We start from the raw sequence: 22161 nt of genomic DNA on the forward strand, positions 1-22161 counted from the left end.
CTTCCAGAACCAGGGGGAATCGGGTCCAGGGGTTTCTGCATCCCCTTTACGGGCGAGGACACTGGTGCACAGAGGGCTCTGGCAGCTGCGCTTACTCTGTTCAGTCCTTCTGTTCTTTCCAACAACTGCTGTCCCCCGCAGAGCTGCCCATCCACGCACGCGGGACATTTCTCCGCAGACCAGCCGCGAGGGGCTCTGCTCTCCCATTGCCCGCGAGGCCCCGCTCCTGCAGCGGCCAGGGCGCTCTGGGCTCTCCCCCAGGAGGAGGTGGCACCACACAAGACTCCCTCCTGCCTTGACTTTCACGGGTGTAGTCCCTTCGAGACAAGGAAAGGGCCTTGCAGAGACGCCACAGCCGACTTAGGAAGAGCCGCAACGTGGAACAGCAAAGCTTCCTGCCACCTCTGCGCTCCCCATATCCAGGGTCAAGTTCCTCAGACCCGGGGAGGGCGAGAGTGAGGGGCAAAGCAAGGGATGGGCTTGGCCAAACAGGAGGCAGAGGCTGAGTCCCAGGCAGTTTTCCCCAAACTTCCGTCACCTGCGTGTGAACGCCCCGCAGGTTTGCCGTGACTTCTCACCTGAGCAGGATTTACCTACGATTTCCCTTTAAATCAGTGGTTCTCAACCTTGGCTGCACATTAGAATCACCTGGGAATTTTTTTTTTAATCCTGATTTCTGGGCCCCATCCTCCGGAAATTCCGTTTGTTACTAATGTTATGGCCTCACCCCATAACAAAGAAACAGACTTTCCGGAGGATGAGGCCCAGAAATCAAGATTTTAAGATCCCCAGGTGATTCTAATGTGCAGCCAAGGTTGAGAACCACGGCTTTCCATGGACTTTAGGAGCGGAGCACAGAGGGCCCCGGGGCAGTGAGCATGCCCCAGGCGATGCTGTGATGATGAAGATGCGTCACTACACGAGGGTCCACGTCCACAGCATGTGCAGCCCCAGGAGTGAGTGAACCCGAAGGCAAACCACGGACTGTGGGTGATCATGACACGTCTCAGAAGGCTCACCGACTGGAACGGACGCACCGTCCTGGGGCGGGGGGGAGGGGCATGACAGTGAGGAGTGGGGCAGGAAAGCTTCTGGGCCTCCCTCCTAACATTGCGTGAACCTAACTGCTCTAAAAAACTAAATTCTCAGTTTAAAAAAAGAAAGAAAACAAATAACTCTTTTTGAAACTAGCTTCCTCTTAAGCAATATTCTTTTTGTTTTCAAGATAGTTCAGAGTATTTTATTTTTTTATTTTATATTTTATTGATTTTTTACAGAGAGGAAGGGAGAGGGATAGAGAGTTAGAGACATCGATGAGAGAGAAACATCGATCAGCCACCTCCTGCACACCCCCTACTGGGGATGTGACCACAACCAAGGTACATGCCCTTGGCCGGAATCGAACCTGGGACCCTTCAGTCCACAGGATGACGCTCTATCCACTGAGCCAAACCAGTTAGGGCAAGCGATAATATTCTTAAAATCGTAGACGTGACGTGCTATTATTACACTTTTCTAGTGCTCATGAAAATAAATACCTTCCAACAAACATTTATTTATTTGTTTGTTTAGATATATTGTATTGATTTCAGAGAGGAAGGGAGAGGAAGAGAAAGATAGAAACATCAATGAGAGAGAATCATGGATCAGCTGCCTCCTGTACGCCCCGTACTAGGGATCAAGCCCACAACCCAGGCATGTGCCCTTGACCAGAATCAAACCCAGGACCCTTCATTCTGCAGGCTGACTCTCTATCTACTGAGCCAAACCAGCCAGGGCTGAACATTGTTTTAATGGTCATAGATCACTCCAAGCTCGCCCACGGAGGAAATGTGTGTCAATGTCACCTGGTACCACATTACCCTTTCAGACGGAGCCCTGGGCACAGGGACCATGCCCAGGAGAGGTGCCCTGGGCAACCACAGGGAAACCATGGCCAGGCTGGGGTTCGTGCAGAAATTGCCGAGAACACAAAAGCTGATCCCCCCTCCCTCACCAACCCCCCACCCCCCCCCGCCAAAGGCCCGGCTCTCACCGAAGCAGCGTGGTCTCTAAGATCGCTAGTGTGGGACAAACTGGGAAATAAACACCTTTCAAACATTCCTGGGTGCACCCGTGCGTTTACTGCCACCAGAGCACGCTGACCTTTGAATCTCACAGAGGGCCAATGACCGGAGAGCAGCTCCCTTCCGGAAAACAAGAAGGCTGTGCCCCGCTGAGCTATTTGGTTTTGCTGGGTCTACAAAGGCACATGCCCGCAGGAGCCAGGTAGGCGGTGAGCGGAGTGGGTCTGGAGGCAGAAAAGCCACAATGCCAGCAGGATGAGTAATGGCCACTCGGCTTCAGGAAGGGAGAGGCGAGAGGGAATGGTGGAGACTGGGGAGAATGGGGGAGCAGGCATCAGCTTCACCTCAGTGCCAGCCAGTTGCTTCGTGCCCAGTGGGGACCCGCTGTGGCCAGAATTTCAGGCTTTTTAAGGTCACCTGGAAAAAGTTATCATTATGTACATTCTCCTAACTTTAAGTGTTGACAATGGAAATGAAAAGAATAAAACTTTCTAGGAACACCACAGGGGCCATGAAGGCAGGGACCAGACCTTGCTTCTCTCTGGAGAGGAAACTGTACACATCTGACCTCATGGTCCCAACAGCACCTTAAGGAGGGCCTGGTTGCCTTCCTCCAGACCTCACATCGCCCTGGCACACAGACAGCAAATTATGTCATCTGAAAACCCTCACACACTTCAACTTTGTGCCCAAGTCAAACTTCCCGGGGAATCACTCGGACACACGTGTAGTGATGAGCACTATTTCCGGCTTGGGCATGTGAGTGACAGCTCTGTGGGGCCATAAGAAGACCTCCATGCATGAAACCACCCAGGCCTGGATCCAGACCCAAGCTGCATGACCTCCTCTCTCTGAGCCTCAGTAGCGCCATCTGAGAAATGGGTACAATAGCTACCACAGTTACCCCACTGAGCTGCAGTGTGGTCTCAAGGATACAACCGGAAGCAAGCTCTTCGGAAACTGAGAAGCGCCCCATGATGCCACGCCAGTTGACACCTCTCATATTTTTCACTGCGGCATGGTCAACAGACCCAGCATTTTTAGATGTGGCTGGACAGGGTCAGGCTGCAGCAGGGGAGCCCAGGAAGTGGCTCTGGGCCTCCCGGACCAAGGGTTGGAGGAGAGGGCGTCTGGGGAGGGGTCTGCATCCATCGCCCGATGTTGAGATGATATGGGATGGAATCAGAGTGGGCAGCAATCACTTGGGTCTGGGGACCTCACAGTGGCTCCATGACCGCCTCCCAGATAAGGGGAACTCGGGATAGGATGATGTGAGGGGCTGGGTCTGGAGGGAGCACGGGAAATGCAGAGTCCCTGGAGCCTCCTGCTTTGTTCACTCGAGGTTCTCACTCCCCCCCCCCCCCACCCTGCTCCCGAGAAACCTCTGTCCCAACCAACCACTCCGAGACACTCCGCGTCCACACCCTGACTCAGCAATCACCACTTTGGGTTCTTCCCAAGAACCCTGCCAGCTGCCAGCCGCATGGCCATCTGAGGGACCCTGTTGGAAGAGCTGTCCCCAAATACGTATCTCGATTATGACACTACAGCACATGGGCCTGCTGTGCTCCACCGAGCAGGGAGGAGGCCAGCCCGCAGCCTGCAGCAGGCCCAGCCCCTCCGCCACCGAAGACGTGAGCTGAGGTTCTCCGGAGTCAGGGATGGATGTGTGTGGAGCACAGCAGGCCCTGGCTTCTTGGACTTAATGAGGAGCGAGGCGCTTTGCTTTGATCGCTGCCCCAAGCCGTGGACCATCAAACTGCTCTGGGTTGGTATTTACATAGGTGGCTCCGCTTTCAGGCAAAATTGCACAGAGCGCGGTCACCGGGGCTGGCACCTCCCGGCGCGGCCTCCCTCGGCTGCCCAGGCCCGGCCCCGTAGGTCGGAGCCCTGGCACATCCACCCCAAGCAGGACATGAAAGGCTTATGAGCTGCATCTTTAATAATATTTTTTAAATGTTTAAGAACCACCATAAAAACCCACTGGATGGCATTTTTTTTTCCACTTTGGCAAAACTAGAGTCATCGTCTGTGTTATTACAAACCCAACCGCAGGAGAACGCCGGCCAGTCACAATCTAGCGAGTCACATTCCAGGAGCCTGGAAGGGCCTACCCACCGAGCCGAGATGCGTCCCATCGCATCTGTCTTTTTCCACAGGCCCCGCTCCCCCAGGCCGCCACCGAGCAGCCGCCCCCTTCCCGGCAGCCTCCGTATGCCATGCCGGAGCCTGACCTGACGTGAGGGACTCTGTTTTCTCAACCCTACAGACGGGGAGGCCGCCGACCCCACCCTGCCAACTTAGAGTCGTTGGAGGGGATAGGAACTCGAAAAGGTCCCTTATAAATGGGAAAGGCTTTCAACCAGGTCGCCATTCACACTTAAGTATGAAGCGGTCCTGATAACAGCGACCATGTATTAAGCATCTCCTCTGAGCCAGGCCCTGAAGCCGTCACTTTCGATAGCCGCTTAATCAGACTTGGAAGGACTTAAACATAGTAATGTTTTGATGAGGGAGAGTGCGGACCTGTGTGATTAGCGAGGGGCTGGGGGGTGGGGGAGGCTGGTAGGTTGATGGGTGAGATGGACACCCCAGAGAGAGATGGAAGGACACGGGGGGCGGGGGGGGGGCGTTCCCAACGGGGAGCTGGAGATGCGCATCACAGAGGCGACGTTTCAGTGGGATTGGGAAGGGCGAGGGGCGCCTGGAAAACACCCCGCAGAGAGCATGCTGTGCGGCTGGCACAGGGAGTCTGGTCGGGGTGGAGGTGACGGGGACACAGAGCGGGGATGTGACCGCGAAGGAGCCTGTCCGGCCGGGAAAGTGGGAACATTGGACTGATGTGGTCACGGAAACGCGGGCCACTGCTGGCCCTGCTGACGCCCTGGGGACAGCGTCCATCAAAAGACCTGGCGGCCAGTACGTGCGGAGCCGAGCCCACGCCCTCGGAGCTCCCCGGCTGCGCCCGCGAGGCTGGCCCGGCAGGCGCTGTCCCCCGGCGCCCCCCACCTGCGGACAGCGGCCTGGCAGACCAGTCCCTCTCTACTCTGCTCCGCTCCACCTGCCCGCCTCGCGTGGAAGGGAGCCCTGAGGAGAGCGGGTTGCGAGCACAGGTTTCCCAGAAAGACAGAAAACGTCTGTCTGCCTCCCCCAGGGGCGGTCCCAGGCGGCCAGCCGGAGCCAAGTCAGCCCGGCCTCGAGGCTCAGAGAAAGCCCGCGCCAGCCCCCTCCCGTCTGGGAAACGTTAACCGCCATCTCTGAAGGGATCCATTAAAAGCTGGCCAGTGGCAGGAGCCCATCTCCCAGATGTGAAAATAAACACGGAGGGAAATTCCAGCACCAGAGCAGGCTCCAGGCTTTAAACAAACGCACAGCGAGCCGCGGGGAGGGGCGCGCCCTCTGTCCTTCCAGGCCCCCGGAACCCACCCCGCGGGCCAGGCGGGTTCCCGGGAGGCCAGACTCTGAAAACTATGCAAGCACGCCCTTGACCCTCTGGGGCCCTGCCCGCTTGAACTTCTCCGCGGCCCTCGGGCCAAGGCCAGTCGCCCAAGCTCACCGAGCTGCTGGGGGTGCAGCCTTCAGCTCAGCCTTTGCAAAGCAGCGGAAACTAAAGCAACTGCTCCCTTCTGCTCTGAAGTTGGCATACAAATAAATGGCGCGTGAGCCAGAATCGAGCAAAACTAAGAGTCTGTCTACACAGGTGAGAACGTGCCCAAGCGGGAGAAGACGGACAGACACCAGGCCACAGGAGACGTCTGTCCTGCCCCGTGTCTGCGAGTGCGAACGGCAATGCCTGGCGTTCTGTAGACACGTCAGGAAGAAAGGGAGGCAGATCCGCGGGCGGACGAAGCCGTCCCGGAGCCCAGGAGTGACCGCGGTGCCTGCTGTACCTGGAGGGCCCCGGGAGGCCCACAGCCAACCGCCACGTCCCACCCAGTCACTGGTGAGGGCTGGGGAGACGTAAGTTCCTTGAAGCCAAATTCACACCCTTCCCATCAGAAAATATTCAACTGCTCCCCCACAGCGGGAATTTCTTTGTACTGTTATTATTGCAGTAAAATACTCATACATTCACCATCTTCGCCACTTTTTAAGTGAACAGCTCATGGCATTAAGCTAAGGGTTGTGCGACCATCATCTCCATCTCCAGAACTCTCTGCATCTTGCAAACCTGAAACTCTATATTCATCAAACAACACCCCACAGCCCCCCAGGCCCTGGCACCCACATTCCACTCTGTCTCTATGAACTTGACCGCTCTAAGCACTTCATATAAGTGCAAGCTGACAGGGTCTCCCCTTGTGACCGGCTCATTTTGCTCAGCCAGAGTCTTCGAGGTCCAGCCAGCGTCCTTCCTTGTGGAGGCTCAGCCATAGGCCAGGGGCTGCAATCACACATCCTGCTTATCCGCGCGTCCATCGCCGGGCACGTCAGCTGCCTCCACCTTTCGGCTCGTGTGAATAAAGCTGCTGTGAACCAGGTGCATAAACAGGTCTGGGAGCCCCTGCTTTTGTTCTTTTGGGGTGTAGGTTTCTTTGGAGCAATGACATGTCCCCTGAACGGTGCGGGTGAGTGAAAGACAGCCCAGCAGCCTCGAAGGCTGAGCGGGTGACTGGAGAACATGCAGTTAGGAACTCACTCGTATTCAGATGGGACTCATCACCACGCTGTGCACCAAGAGGTGTGACCCATGGGAGGCCCACTCCTCGTCGCCAGCGGCTGCCCGTGCCCGGGGAAGGCGGGGAGTGGGAGCCTCAGAGTCCAGGTTCAAACCTTGGGAGGAGCCCTTCTTAGCTGCTTGGGCTGGGCACCCAGAGAACCTGTAAGACCCTTCTCCTCCCGCCTGCACGTGGCGGTAATAAAACGCTCTCCCCAGAGCCGAGGGGACGCCTGCTGCGGCCGTGCTGCGGGTCGTCAGCGCCCGACAAGCACTGGGCTCCTGCTTCCTCGGCCTCCCCGCCCTCCTCTGGCGCACGTTCTATGCGCACATTTCGGAATTCGGGGTGAGCAGGAGCGCCGGCAGCTTTACCATCACCTGAGAGTCGAGGGACCTCACGAACTGCTCCGAAACCACAGGCCTCGCCCGGGAGGAGCTGGCGGGGAGGCCCGAGCTGCCAGCGAGCGCGCGGGGCTGCACACGCACCGTCTAGGTGCCCGCTCACTGCACATGAGAGAGGGGCTTCCAAAGAGCGGGTCCGCGGCCCCGAGCCACGGAGTGAAACTGTGAATGAGGTGGCCGCGGAGCAGACCCCCCGGGACGCAGGGCGGAGGGCGGAGGTGCTGGAACCGGCAGCCCTGGGCGCGCCTTAAAGTGACTTTGCTTCTCCAAACAGCTTCTTATCTATAAAGCGGGACCGAGGACAGAGCCACCTCCTCGGGGACAGTGAGAAGCACAGCTGGGCAGCGCTGTAAAGCAGCGGCCGCCACCCTTTCGGGCCTCACGGACCACCAGGGGCCCGCGGACCACCGGCTGGCGACCTGCTGTAAAGTGCTTGGCACAGAGCCCGCCCCCCCTCAGCTGTGGAACCCAGAGGAGATGAGCCAGGGCTGGCCCCTCAGCCCTCAGGCAGGAAGAGTTCATGGGAAGCTCGCACCATGCTGGGCCCCTTCTCCAAACTGAACCTTCAGCACCCCCACATTTCCCTTCATTACCCTCATAGCATTTCTTATAAAGTTTAAGAGAGGTCAGAACTAGCTCATCCATCCATTTATCCATCCATTCCCCAACCATCCATCCATTCCCCAACCATCCTTCCATTCCTTATCCATCCACCCATTCCCCATCCATCCATCCACCCATCCATCCATTCCCCACCCATCCATCCATTCCTTATCCATCCACCCATTCCCCATCCATCCATTCCCCACCCATCCATCCATTCCTTATCCATCCACCCATTCCCCATCCATCCATTCCCCACCCATCCATCCACCCATCCATCTATTCCCCACCCATCCATCCATTCCTTATCCATCCACCCATTCCCCATCCATCCATCCACCCATCCAGCCATTCCCCACCCATCCAGCCATTCCTTATCCATCCACCCATTCCCCATCCATCCATCCATCCACCCATCCATCCATTCCCCACCCATCCATCCATTCCTTATCCATCCACCCATTCCCTATCTATCCACCCATCCATCCATTCCCCAACCATCCTTCCATTCCTTATCCATCCACCCATTCCCCATCACCCATCCATCCATCCATCCATCCACCCATTCCCCATCACTCATCCATCCATCCATCCATCCATCCACCATTCCCCATCCATCCTTCCATTCCTTATCCATCCACCCACTCCAGTGCACATGTCACAGGGATCACGTCAGGCATCCGTGCGTCCACTCCCCATCCATCCACCCATTCCCCATCACTCATCCATCCATCCATCCATCCATCCATCCACCATTCCCCATCCATCCTTCCATTCCTTATCCATCCACCCACTCCAGTGCACATGTCACAGGGATCACGTCAGGCATCCGTGCGTCCACTCCCCATCCATCCACCCATTCCCCATCATCCATCCATCCATCCATCCATCCACCATTCCCCATCCATCCTTCCATTCCTTATCCATCCACCCACTCCAGTGCACATGTCACAGGGATCACGTCAGGCATCCGTGCGTCCACTCCCCATCCATCCACCCATTCCCCATCACCCATCCATGCCTCATCCAACACTGATTGAGTGCCTACCGCATGCCAAGCCTGACACAGTCACTGGGAACCCACAAATGATAGAACAGGCTTCCCCTCCCCAGGAAGTCACAGAGGACGTGGCCGAGGAACAAAAGCGATAGGAAGAACTGACACTTGTTCGGGACTCCGTGCTCAGATGCTTCGGGCGCCTGTGCATGTAACTCTCCCGTAGTCCAATGAGGGGGTGCACGCCAGAAACCGCCGATGATCTGTAAACGTCTAAAGAAATGCATAGAGTTCAGATCAGACGGGAGTGTGAGAGGAACCTGGACAGGCGGTGGGTGTACAAATGAGTGACTGACCAAAGCTGTCCGGCCTCCCTCTCCCCCGAAAGGACGATGCTGCCTCAGCAAGGTCAGGAAGCACTCATGACCTTGGCTTTGTAGTCACCAATCACTAATATACCTCTCAACACGTCGGGAAAGCAACGGCGTCACAACCAGGAACCTTTATACTCATCTACTGGGCTACGCGCTTACATGGTGCACCTGATTAGATAGATATTGCTTCATCGATCACATTCATTATAGGAACGGTCCCATTTTACTGTCAAGCGCACAAAAATCAACTAAAGAATACAAGAGAGCCCTAGCCGGTTTGGTTCAGTGGCTAGAGCAGCCGTGGGCAAACTACGGCCTGCGGGCCGGATCCGGCCATTTGAAATGAATAAAACTATTGAAAAAAAAGACCGTACCCTTTTATGTAATGATGTTTACTTTGAATTTATATTAGTTCACACAAACACTCCATCCATGCTTTTGTTCCGGCCCTCCGGTCCAGTTTAAGAACCCATTGTGGCCCTCGAGTCAAAAAGTTTGCCCACCCCTGGGCTAGAGTGTCGGCCTGCGGACCGAAGGGTCCCGGGTTGGATTCTGGTCAAGGGCACGAACCTCAGTTGCAGGCTCCTCCCCAGCCCAGGTCCTGGTCTGGACGTGTGCACGAGGCAACCCATCAGTGTGTTTCTCTCAGATAGCTATTTCTCTGTCTTTCCCTCTCTCTCCCACTCTCTCTAAAAATCAATGGAAAAAATATCCTTGGGTGAGGATTAAAAAACAAACAAAAACAAGCCAAGTGCACCATCCACTTGACCTAAAGCTGACATGCTAGCTAGAACAGACATTAAATTAGCACCAAGTCGACCCACCTTCTCAAAACGTAACAGACTTGGGAAGAATGGTCTCAGCAATCTCTTCCGAAGATGGTGCAAGAAAAACTAAGATGCACCCATTGTCCTTCCAGAAGCTCCCTGGCCACAGTGAGTGGGTCAGGGGTGGACACTCGGCCCAGGCCAGACCCCAAGAGCCAACCAGGGGGCTTCTGTGGGAACTTTTCAGAGGAGGGAGCTCTCTTTCTGATTAGATTTGGGTCCGGAGCAGCTGACGCCACCGCACAAAGGCCGACAGCCCAACAGGGAAACAGAGGCCGAGGAAAGCCAGGCGACAAGTTGGAAAGAGACAGATGCCGGAACACTCGGTGTGAGCACCTGGACCCACCTGTGCCTGAAGCCCATACGACCCTGGACGTGAGCCCATACAGTTCGTAGTGTTTCTTCAGGCAGTGGAGTTGGGGCCTTTCCCTCCCCTCCCGCCCCCCAAAGAGACTTGATGAGATACTCCCTTTGTTAGACACGCTGCATGGTTGCTTCTCTCCATCTTTCCTCCTTCGAGGTCTAATTTTAAAGTTAAGAAAAGGCATAGCATTTAAAAAAGGAGGCCTAGCATTTGCATGCTCCTCATGGAATTTCTCTGGCTGGCCCTTTGGTCGAGCCAATGACTCGAACCCTTTGAGGGTGGCCAGGCCGTCACTGTGGGTCAGGATCGTGCACAGCCTGCGTTTACTTATGTCGGCGTTGATTATTTTCTCAGCCGGTGGTTAACCTTTCATTATTCTTGGGGAGAAAATATTGGACATGTCACCACCTCGTTTCCCCGCCTCCCTGAGGATTTAGGGCTGACAACGTCGAACTGAATACTTTCAAACTTTAGAGAGTTAAAAATTAATCAAGCCATTCCGCCTTCCAAGCCCGCCCCCCACAGAAACACACACACACACACACACACACACACACACACACACACACCCTATCTAGTCATGGGGTCCTCTCCCCTTAAATGCATTCCACAGTGATGCCGCAGATGCATGCAACCCAGCCAGATGCCATGGCTGCTGCCTGGGGCCGTCTGAAAGCCGGGCGCCCTTCCGGCCACCCCACCCCAGCTGTCAGGGCTCCGCACTGGGAGTCCTCAAGTTGCTGAAATGATACGGGCAGCGCACATGTCTCAGGGATCACGTCAGGCATCCGTGCGGCCTTGGCCTTGCGTGCTCCCCTGCTCAGCTGTCACAGCTGATTTGGCCGCGGGTCCCACCAAGGGCTCCCCGAGACAAGACTCCCTCCCCTGCTCCCCGCCCCAGCCAGGCTCCTGCCGTCCCAGCGATGGGGACTGGCAATGCTAACCCTTCTGAGTCACAGCCTGGACTGTCATTTTTTAAAATTCTTTTCTTTATGTGATAAAATATACACCACATGAAATTGACCATCTTCACTATTGTTCCGTGTACTGTTCGTTACTGTTAAGTGAATTCACATCGTGCAACCCATCTCCAAACTTTATCTTGCAAAACTGAAATTCTGTGCCCATTAGACAACAACTCCCCAGCCCCCTCCCCCGGCCCCCGGCCCCCAGAGTCCACGCATCTCCTTCCCGTCTCTATGGAGCGGACGACACCAGGGACCGCATATAAGCGGAGTCGTGCAGCACCTGTCTCTCTGTGGCTGGCTTACTTCCTCAGCCTAACGCCCTCAGGGTTCACCCACGTTGCCCCACGTGTCAGAATCCCCACCCCTTTCCGGGAGAAATGACGCTCCATTGCGTGCACATACCACACCTTCACTCTATGCGGGCCCAGCGATGGAGACGGAGGTTACTCCCACGTCCTGCTGTGGTGAGCAGGCTGCGGGGGACACGGGGTGCTGCTATCTCTGTCAGTTCTTCTGACTATTCACCCGAGTGTAAGGCCTGGCTCACGCGGTAGCTCCAGTTTTCATCTGGGGAGGAGTCACCACACCATTCCCGTAGCTGCAATCCCGCGCTGCTTTCCACCAGCGGGACACGGGGGCTGATGCGCCCGCAGCCTCCCCAGCACGTGCTACATCCTGGGCTTTGTGTCTGGTTTGCTGTGTGTTAGAGAGAGGCCACCCATGGGTGCGAGCTGGTCTCTGTGGTTTTGACGTTTGCCCTGACTCCCGTGTGGAGCTCTCTACCGGCCCTTTCTCTGCTGAAGCAGCTGTGCGCTGCTTCACTGCTTCCGAGATGAGCCTGCTTCACTCTGGAGATACTAAAGGGTGTCCCAAAATTCACGCAAGATTTGAATTTTGCATGAGCATTAACAACAACAACAAAAAATAAAAGCCTAATTTTACTTGGTTTATTTAATCAGATTCTAATATCTGTTGCCCTTTGAGTTCAATCCCTTCAATTTGATAAGCATTACCAAGTACCAATGATGACCCAGGAGCAGGGACAATGAAGACCAATGAAGACCACGGCTTTGCATATGTGCCAGCAAAGCCGTGGAGGCCATTTACCCAATGTGCTATTCCATACATAACCCTATACTGTATCCTTTATGAATCAATAAAAAATTTACAATTTTTAATTAGAAACCTGTGTTTTCTATCAAAATTACTTCTTGCGTGAATTTTGGGACACCCCATTTTTTTTATATATATTTTATTGATTTTTTACAGAGAGGAAGGGAGAGGCATAGAGAGTTAGAAACATCGATGAGAGAGAAACATCGATACAGCTGCCTCCCGCACACCCCCTACTGGGGATGTGCCTGCAACTAAGGTACATGCCCTTGACCAGAATCAAACCTGGGACCCTTGAGTCCGCAGGCTGACACTCTATCCACTGAGCCAAACCAGTCAGGGCAGGGACACCCTTTAGTACATCATCCTTGCTACACAGGGCCCGGCTTCGGAGAGGCAGCGAGACCCTGAGAGCCCGGGAGTGGCAGGAACGCCGAGGTGGGCACATGCGGATTGAAAACCGGCTCAGCCACTCACCAGGGCCTCTGGGAGTCCACGCCGTCACAGGCCCTCCGGAGCAGCGCCCTGTCTCTCCCCACACGTGGCACCTGCTGTCCGGCTCCAGATGCCGCGAGGCCTGATCGCCAGCTGCTGCCGCCTCGCTCCGCGCCACCGACAGGACCAGGATGGACCGGCAGCGGCCTTGCCGTCATCGTCCTTGGGGTCCCCAGGGCTCGTGGGCCTGGTGCATCCTCCCCGGGACCGCCACCCCATCCCCCTCCTTCCTTGGACGTTCTTCTCCACCAGCGATTCCACAGCTCCCATTATGTCACCCCCCACACATTCCTGCAACAGTTCAAGTGGTGCTTGTGCCGTTATGTAACGACATTAGGCCATAATCCATTAAGTGGGAAAGCAGGATATAAACTGCATGCTCCAAGATGTGAAAAGACACATCCGCACATAAAAAACAAAAGCAAAAATTCTAGGCCGCCTGCTGCGAGGATGGTGGTCTGGTAAGACTGTGGGCGATTTTTTTTTTTTTTTGTCTTCTCTCTTGAGTTTCCAAATTTTCTGTTACGTACTTATAATTTTCAAAATAGGTGAAGATGTTTTTAAAAAGGTGTCATTGTGTATCTGGCCTCTCTCCCGGGAGGCAGCAGAGCAAAGCGTGCCGGTTAAAAGCATGACAGCGAGAGCATCACAGCCTAAGTTCAAGTCCCAGCCCCTCCACTCACCAGCTGCAGGACCTTCGCTATTTATTCTGCACCTCGGTTTCCCCATCTGTAACATGGGCTAATACGAACACCTGTCTCCCAGGTGGTTTTGAGGGTTACGTGAACATGTGTAAAGCACTTAGAATGGTGCCTTGTACACAGTTACGTGCTATGGAAGTCTGTGCAGATACAAGCCATTTCCCTGCACGGTCCACGGGGTGGGGTGGGGTGGGGGGTGCGTCTTGGAAGGGACTGTGATGCAGAAGCAGGACAAGCTCCTGCCGGCCCGAGGGGCTCACGCAGTGGAAGGTGCAGAGAGATGGATGTGTGCCCCCCTAGAGCTGTCTCGGGCTGGAGGGGAACCCCTTAGCAAGTCGGCGCTGGGGCTGCCTGTCATGAGTCCCGTCTGATGCTTTATAGTCCATAAAGCATCCACGCGCACGGCTGCTGAGAATCGGGTGAAGGGAAGGGAAGCGAATCCCCCCAGGGCACAGCGGCCCTGAACCAGTCTTCCTCGGCTTGAACTGGAGGAAGTCCTCTAGTGGCCAGGAGGTGACACTACAACTCCTCCTCAGAGCTGCAACACAGATGCCCACGGGTGGCTGGTGACCTTCAGCTGGGTTTGGTTTTGCCAACCGTCAGCAGAGAATGCAGGGCTCCTCCTCTCCCCATGCGGTAGCTGAAGCGGCCAAAGAACCTCTCCGCCGACATTTCCAGGGTCTGCATGTTTGTGGCTCAAGCCCACCTTAGGCAGCTGACCTCTAGAAAGGGGGCCCCTTTCCCTGGCACATTTGGGGGGGGGGGGAGGGTGTCACTGGTGTACACACTGCAGCTGCTTAGAGGCAGTGAGTTTCTAGAAAGGATGGCTTGGGCCCGGCTGGCGTGGCTCAGTGGTTGAGCATCAACCTATGAACGTGGAGGTCATGGTGTGATTTACTTAAGCCACCCAGCCGATGGCATTTTGTTCCAGCGGCCTGAGCTGACTAAGACTGACTGTGGTGAGTCCTTTACTTGGAACTTTAAAGGGAACTGAAGATTCTGGAAGTCGGGCAGGCTTCCGGTATTGTCTGATCTGGTGGCTGAACAATGTCACTCAGCACCCATTCCTTTCCATCTTCTGTGGGCCTTCCCCGCCGTCAGCTTCACCCTGACGCTGCCTCCTCTCACGGTCTCCAGACAGCTAACAGCGTTCATCATCCTCATTCATATCACAGGGAGAAGAGAGCTTCTCTTTCCCACATCTTCCAAGAACTCCTGGCTTCCTCTGGGCCACTCACACCACATTCCCATTCCTGAACCAGCTCACTGCAGCAAGAACTAGGCCGGTGTGGCTCAGTTAGTTGAGTGTCATCCTGCGCACTGAAAGGCCGCCGGTTCAAGTCCCGGGCAGGGCACATGCCCGGATTGCAGGTTCAATCCCCAGTTGGCGTGCATATGGGTTGTACAATTGATGTTTCTCTCTCTCCCTGACTCCCTTCCTCTCTCTAAAAAATATACATACATACATATATATGTCAATCCTCATTGATGTTTAGAGAGAGTGGAAGGGAGGGGGAGAGGCAGAGAGAGAAACATCTATGTGAAAGAGACGCATTGATTGGTTGCCTCCCACACATGCCCCAACCAGGGCCAGAGGTCGAGCCTGCAGCCACGGCATGAGCCCTTGAATGGAATCAAACCCAGGATCCTTCAGTCTGCAGGCTGACACTCTATCCACTGAGCCAAACCGGCGAGGGCCAATCAAAATATATATATTTTAAAAAATAATCAGGCTAATTGCCTTCAAGCAGTAAAGGTCCCCTTCTGGATGCTGGGACACTGGGGTCCCCGGGGGAGGCAGAAAGGAAAACGGGTGCTGGGGAGACACCAGCAATTCTCAGCACAGTGGGTCCTCCGAAATGTCAAGGCGTCCAGGTGGCTCTGCCCGTCTCCACACAGGACCAGCTCCGGTGCCCACAGTCAAGTCACGGTCTGTGTGAGATCCGCGCGGTTGACCTGGACGTTCTTTGTCTTTCACATCGAAATCATTTTAAAAGCGATTAAACCAGCGTTCACAAGTATCTTGAGATGGAGCATATGATAACTTCCCAAAGTATATGATAACTTTCAGCAGCACTTTTCTTCAAAATAAAGTAATGAATTAAAACTTCCTGCAAATGCTTTTTTTTTTTTTTTTTTGGCATGAAATTCGACATTTTTAAGTGTAAAAATATGATGTTGACACCTTCAGAAAATTTGACATATGAAGTTTTGAAGCTTGTTGTCAATACAACAAAATAGCTTACATATCAAATGGTATATATAGCAACATATGTGTAACTCCATCTATTGAAAAAAAATCTGCATTATTAACCGGCACACCTAGTAAATGCTAGGGAAATCTTGACTCTGTCCAAGTGTTCCAGGCCCTAAATTAGTGCCCCATCTCAAAGTGATTAAAGGGTCCAGAAAAGCTTCCTTGTCTATTAACAGCTCTGCCTGGAGCATAAAATTCCCACAGTGGCCAAGCCTGGGTTAGGGTTAGGGTTAGGGTTAGGGTTGGGGTTGGGGTTAATTAGGGTTAATTGGGGTTGGGGTTAGGATATGATTAAGCTCGAGAGTCTGACATCTTGAATCCAGACTTCAGCTCTGCCTCTAATTGTGTGACCCTGGGAAAGTCTCTTCACCTCTTAATTCTTAAAAAGATAATAATAAGACTTTGGAGGATAACATTATAATATAATTAATATAATATAATAAATATAATATAATATAATATAATATAATATAATATAATATAATATAATATAATATAATATATAATATAATATAATATAATCTATATAGATAAAAGCCTAAGTGACCATTCAACCAGTCATCCAGTCGCTATGATGCACACTCACCACCAGGGGACAGACACTCAATGCAGGAGCTGCCCCCTAGTGGTCAGTGTGCTCCCACAGCGGGAGCGCTGCTCAGCTGATCGACGGGTGCCAGACGCAGGGCGCACCGCTGGCCGCGGCAGCCCGAAGACCACAGCGGAGCAGCAGAAAGCCTACCTGGGGCAGCCGCAGGCGTTGGACTGCTGGTTTTGGCCCAATCCCCGCAGGCCACGCTGAGGGACTCCACCGGTGCACGAACCCGGGGGAGAAAAAGCCAGACAGACAGAAACCAGCAAGCCCAGACAGATGGAGGCCGGGCCAGAACAGGTGCGGAGCCAGAGAGCAGCCAGGAGGCCACTTTACCTGGTGGGCCAGGAGGAGGGAAGGGCAAGTGCCAAGTGTCTGCGGCCCCGAAGGGCCCTGTGGCCGAGAGGCGTGGGGGAGAGAGTGGGAGGGGCGGCGGCAGGGGCAGGGGCCGGGGCCGAGGGCCAGCCCACAGGGCGAGGCAGGAAGGTGGATCTCATTCCCGGTGCGGCGAGGAGCCTCGCAGGGTCTCAGGCATGGGGATGAGGACCCCGGCCCCCAGGCTGGCTAGGAGCCGTGCCCGGCGTCCGGGGGGAGGTGCCCTGACGTTGTACATTCCTTCCCTGAGGGTGTCATGTCCCCTGAGGCCCAGGGCGATGGCATCGTGTTTTAATCCGTTCTCAAAAACGAAGCCTCGCTGAACTACAGGGGATACGGTCCTGGATGAGGCATCTGCTCATGAACTTGGGGAGAGGCCATCCCGGGGACTCTGCCCAGCGATGCCAGGACAAGGTGTGACCACAAGTGGTGCGTCAGGGTGTGTCAATCATTCTGCCACTCAGGGTCACCTCCTGTCACCCTGACAGCCTGCTGACCGTGCCAATTCTGACTTCTACAACAGACCGCTCCCTATCTGTCTGCTTCTGTGAGTCAGTCACACATCACCCCGCTCCCCGAGTCTCTCAACACCCCAGAACCATGAAGCCCACTGGCCCCGAGCAGTCTGCACGTTCCACACACACCCCCGGGGGGATGATGCTGGAGGGAGACCCCCTGACTGCACACCACCCTCCCACCGGCTCTCACCTCCTCGCTCTCATCCACACACCTGACCCCACAGGCAGACCCCACAGGCAACGGGCACACAGGAGGGACAGGGAGCCACAGCCTTAGGGCCCGGGGCCCAGTGACAGGAGACATTTTAACCTTCAAAGATAAACATAAGTGCTCCAGAGGGTACCGAGTCAATGACGCAGTTATTTGGAGAAACAAAATAACTCCAGTTCCCACATTGGAGGAGGGGCCGGGGGAAGGGCTCCCTGTGGCTCCAGGCTCGCCTCGGTCGGTCGGTCGTAGTCACCGCCCCCTATGTCCGCTTGGGGACATGCCCCTTCCTCCGCTGCCAGCAGCTCCGGCCCAGCTCAGACCCTCCGAGAGCCCCTCGGACCCCCAGGGGGAGTGACCTTGGCCTCCTTGGTGCCTGGGGCCAGCAGGCAGAGTGCAGCTGTGCTTCGAGAATGGGCTTTGGGGCCAGTCCTCTGGGGTTCAAACCCCCGTTTCCAACTGATTGCCTGTGTGCCCGTGAACGAGTCACCGGCCTCTTCTGATTCCTCACGGATAAAACACGGGTGGTAACAACACCTTCCTCTCAGGGGCGCTGGAACAATGAGTTCCTGGGTGCCCGACGCCAGGGATCCAGCCGGACATAAAGGACTCACTATGCTAGTGGCTGCCGTTATCATTATCATTATTTCTCGTAGGAGCAGGGTCCCATCCTCTCCGGCAGGACCGCCCCTGTTGAATTCTAGCCTCGGGGTGTCTCCCAAATCATTGACCCACATCTTTGCTTTGCTCTGTGTGGCTCACACCGAATAAACATACATGGACAAATATTTCCTCAGTGAGCATGCAGGTGCCCTGGAGGGAGGACACTCCGTGACCCGCTGCCCATGATGAAAATGAAATATTGACACTAATCACGTCCAGCGAGCCTGTTCCCGGAGCCTGGGCGGCGGCATCAGCGCTGGCGGTGGCGGGCCGGCTGGCTCTCTCAGGCTCCAACCCGCCCTCCTTTTTTTAATGCTCCGTCTCCCTCAGCCTCCTTCCCACACACATGAAGGGGATGGGTCCTGTGGGAGCCGAAGAGCAGAAACGAGGGGTCCAAAGTCAGTCTAAGTAGGAGGGACCGCCCAGCAGACAGGAGGCCTGCGTGCGCATGCTGGCTCTCTGTGCAGGATCTCAGCGAGAAGGTGGGGAGGGTGGATGGGGGAGGTGATCAGCCGAAGAACTTGCATGCACATATGCATAACCCATGGGCACAGACTACAGGGTAGTGAGTGAGGGCTTGGGGAGGGGGTAAGGGATGAGCTGGCAGGGGTCACTGGGGGGAAGAGGGGACGTATGTAATACTTTCAACAATAAAGATTAAAACAGCAAGCGCTGGCTCTGTGCGTCAGGGGCTCCACGGCCTCGGACAAGTCAGTCCCAGCCTCTGAGCCTTGTCTTCCTCACCCAGGATATGGGGCTAAAATGCCAACCTTCCGTCGTGGGGATGGACGACCAAGTTTGCAAAAGGGGCGTGTGTCCTGGGCCTGGCGATGGCAGACGCTCCCAGCCCAGGCTTCTGAGAGCCGGGAGAGCCTGGGGTGTCCACATCCGTGTTGTCTACACTGCCGAGCCCCCGAAAGTGCAGAAGGCAGCTTGTTTAGATTCACCTCGGTTTACTTTCCCCAACAGTCTGAGAGACTGCCTTGGGCAGGTGATGGGGCACCCCAGCAACACCCACCTCGGAAGAGCGGGCAGCCCCTGGCCTCCTGGGGCAGAGGGAAGGGTGAATGACTCAGCGGTGGAATCGGGACTAGGATGCGGGTCTCCTGATTGCGAGTCAGCATCCTCCAGGCAGCGTGGCAGCTGAGGTGAAGGTTACCTATGAACTCATGCTCGGGAGCCCACAGCCTGAACCTGAATCGGAGGCCACCCCATTGCCGGGGAACAGAGATGGAGTTTTAACAATGGCAGCATTTGGGGGAGAGGGAGAGGCAAAGCCCGCCCGGCTGGGCTGTGCAGTGGGTCTGAGAGGCCTTCAGCAAGCCAGGCCGTGCGCACTGAAGACAGAAAGGGTTCTGCAGGCAGTTGGGAGTGATGGTCGCACAACAGTGAGAATGCGCTTAAAGCCACTGGGCTGTCCATTGAAGCTGGGTCAGGTGATCAGTGTTGTGTTATGTGTATTTTGTTATGTGTATCAATGTTTACAATGGGGCATATACAGGCAATATCATTCACCACGAAAAGGAATGAGATGCTGATCTATGCTTCTTGGGGATCTGAGACTCAATTTCCAATGTGGCGGTGAGGGTCCACCCACACCCCAACAAGCAATTCCTGGGAGACCAAAGTTCAACTCAGTTCTGACTCTACCTGGCCAGGTCCCACAGGTGGAGGGCGCAGTCCTACAAGGCTGCCTCCACCCACTGGAGACTCTGTGGCAAGCCAGGGTGTCCCCGTGCTCTGACCACTGGCCACAGATTGAGTGCAATTCATCTGCTGGCGTGGCTCACAGAACTCAAGAGAAACAGTGTACATACTGGATCACTGGTTTATTATAAAGGGTGCAACTCGGGAACAGCCAAAGGAACAGGTGCATAGGCAAGGCATGGGGGAGGGGCAGGGAGCTCCCATGCCCTCCAGGTGCCCACTGCCCCCAGATCTCCACTTCACCAACCCAGAAGCTCTCTAACCCTGTCCTCTTGGGGTTCTGCAGAGGTTCCGTCACATGGGCATGAGTCGTTAGATGACTGGCTATCGGCTATCGGCAATCAATTCGACCTCAAACCTCTACCCCTTCTGATCACCTGGCCAGGAGGTCCCATCCTTAGATGCTTTCCAAGTCACCTGCTCACAGGACAAAACACACTTTTATCACTGTCAACACGCAAGGAATCCCAAGGGTTTGGGGGGCTGCGAGCCAGGAACATTGGATGAAGACCAAATCCTGTGTATATATAATAAATATGCTTTAGTCATCTAAATGACCAAATATTATCCTATATAATAAAAGGGTAGTATGCAAATTGACCAAACGGCGGAACGACCTGAATGCCTGCAGCCCCTCCCCCAGCCAGCCCTGCCCCCAAGCAGGCACCCCCACCCTGATCGGGGGTGGGGATGCCAGGAAACCACCCACGGACCCTCCCTCCGGCCGGCCCGCCCCCGATGGCCCCCATCCGGCAGGCCAGCTGGACCCCACCAGTGCACGAATTTGTGCACCGGGCCTCTAGTTTCTTATAAATCACAATACTGCAATGCTATGACACGGATAAACCTTGAAAACATCATGATCAATGAAATAAGCCAGATACAGAAGGACCAATATTGCATGATCCCACTTACATGGGGTACCTAGAAAAAGGCCAGTTCACAGAGGGAGAAAGTAGAACAGAGGTTTCCGGGGCTGGGAGAGGGAGGTAGGGGGAGTCCGTGTTTGAAGGGCACAGAGGTTTTGTCGGGGATCATGAAAAGGGTTGGGCATAGACAGTGGCGATGCTACACAACCTTGTGAATGCATTTAATGCCACTGAATTGTGTCGTTACAAATGGATAAAACGGTAACTATATGTTGTACCACACACACAAAGGATTGTTACTCTTCAAGGAAGCAGCCCTCGCTGCTCAGCCAAGAAGTCCAACTCTGCATCCTGCAGGGGGCGCTACGCTGCTGGCCTCTCTTTACCTGGCTACAAGGCGGTTCAAAGGTCTGGGTAATTTGGGGCCAGCGTCCTTCCCGAGTTTGTGCTGGTGCCCAGGTGCCTGCAGAAAACACGCCAGCAACCTTGTCTATAAAAAGCGACTAGCTCAGAAGGTGTGGCTGAAACCTCCCAAATCAAATGGTGAATTGAATGCCGCCTGGCAGCAGGCACCGTCCCCTCCACCCTTCCTACTCTGGGGCAGAATAAACAGAGAAGGCCATGACACGGACTTTCCAGCCCCGTGAGTGTCTGCCCCGCTCGCCAGGTGGGCCAGGACAGCGTGTTTGTGACAAAGCTCCCACGTTACGTTCAGTAACATCAACAACCTTCGGACGGGGGTGGGCACATGTCCTCAGACCGTGGGTGTCAGACTTCAAAGCATCCTTTGAGGTCGTCTCACCAAATCTCTCCCTTTTCCCCAAAGAAAAAAAAATAGAGAGGGAGTGGTGCGGAGCGCTGATTTTTAGAGAGAAACGGACCTGGATCTGAACATGACTTTGACACCTTCTGGTTATATGGTCTTGAACAAGGTGAGTTATTGCCTTGGCCCATGGTTTGCTCATGTGTAAAATGGAGATAATAATAATTCGTTGTGAGAATTAAATAAGAGTAACTAATCCGTGTCAAGAACCTGGTACGGCCTCTCACTGTGGTAAGTCCCCTCCTCCTCCACCTTCCTCTTCCTCTTCACCATCATCATCATCATCTCAGGATGCTGAAGCCAGGGGTTCGAAGGCTTGTCCAAAAGCACACAGCTATGGCCGGTAGGGAAGCAAAGGCTCCACGCCCGTGGGTTTTTCCATGTCATCACCCTGAGACGGCACTATTGCCGGGGCCTCGCATTTCACGGCGCTTCGTGGAAAACACTTGGAATTATATGGCTTTTCCACGTTTCCAAATGAGACGTCCAGCTCCACGTCCAAGAGTCTCCAGCACAGAAACAAACAGTCCAGAGTTAAGATGCTGGAACCAAACATGGTGAGGCTCTGCCCCCGCCCTGCAC

This window comes from Myotis myotis, unplaced genomic scaffold (genome assembly GCF_014108235.1).
Source record: "Myotis myotis isolate mMyoMyo1 unplaced genomic scaffold, mMyoMyo1.p scaffold_m19_p_6, whole genome shotgun sequence".
Taxonomy (NCBI): Eukaryota; Metazoa; Chordata; class Mammalia; order Chiroptera; family Vespertilionidae; genus Myotis; species Myotis myotis.